Here is a 1,122-nt window from a genome sequence, read left to right as displayed (position 1 = left end):
GTATATTAGTGGATAAATTATTATTAAAAGACCTAACTGCAGTTATTCATTTATTTACTTACTCGTGAGGAAATCATTTACTCTCAGAACCGCGACTGAATTTTTTGAGCCGTGATTTTATAGATCTGCTAGCCGTGGTTCCATTTATTTGAGCCTTGAATATCATATCCAGGCCATGAAGTCACGAAAAGTGCAAGAATCGGCGACAAGCCACATCAGCCTTGCTCTTCAGCGCCGACGACACAATGTTAATGTTAATGAAAAAACATTTATGAGCCGTATGCTCATTTGCGAAGTCCCGTGCTAGTGTTTCCCCAAAATCTCTAATTTTAATCTAGAATCAGCAACAACAATTTTGTCTTCACTTTAGAGGCAATTAAGCTTTAATAATATACTGTTCAGTGTTCACGACTTTACGTTTTTGTTATAGAAATTACGCAGTTAGGCCTATAATAATAATGCAGTAAGTTGTGAGCGTAAAGTCCGTTCCTGTTCTTCCTATGCAAGAGCAAACGAAAAGCTTATTATGCAAGATATTTTGGCGGCGGTGGGAGTGTGGTACTGAAGTAGGCTACATAAGTATAAAATGGAACGAAAATACATTACATTAGAGTCGAGAGATTTTATACCTACCTAGCTTAGGCTAGCTTAATTGGGTTTGGGCGGATTAGTCATTAGGGCCTATAGCCTACCCTAGCTAGTACAGTAGCTAGCATAGTGGCAAAGCAGAGAGTATTTTAGACTCTCCCACAAGTTCAATTTTGATTACTATAAGTAGACCAGTAAACTTGAGTAAAGTATCATGGATACCAGCATTATCATAATTCATACATAAGAAATTGGTTTAAATATTGAGTAATTGAGGAAATTAAAAATGCACTGATTCTAAAAAATCTCTGGTTTGCCACTATGGTAGCTAGGTATCTAAGGTATGTTGCTGGTCCGCTGGAACACTTTGAGAGACCGGACCTAAACAGAATACAATATTATTATATTATTAGTGAAGATACTAACAATAAAGTAGTTTATTTGTTTGCCGCTGCTAGCGCTGGCATCTGTAATATGTGAAGCTTCTATGGGTAATTTTACTTCTATGGGTACAAGTACCGTACAACTTCTATG

The sequence above is a fragment of the Hyalella azteca genome, unplaced genomic scaffold (genome assembly GCF_000764305.2).
Source record: "Hyalella azteca isolate HAZT.00-mixed unplaced genomic scaffold, Hazt_2.0.2 contig17143, whole genome shotgun sequence".
Lineage (NCBI taxonomy): Eukaryota > Metazoa > Arthropoda > Malacostraca > Amphipoda > Hyalellidae > Hyalella > Hyalella azteca.
This window is presented reverse-complemented; position numbering follows the sequence as displayed.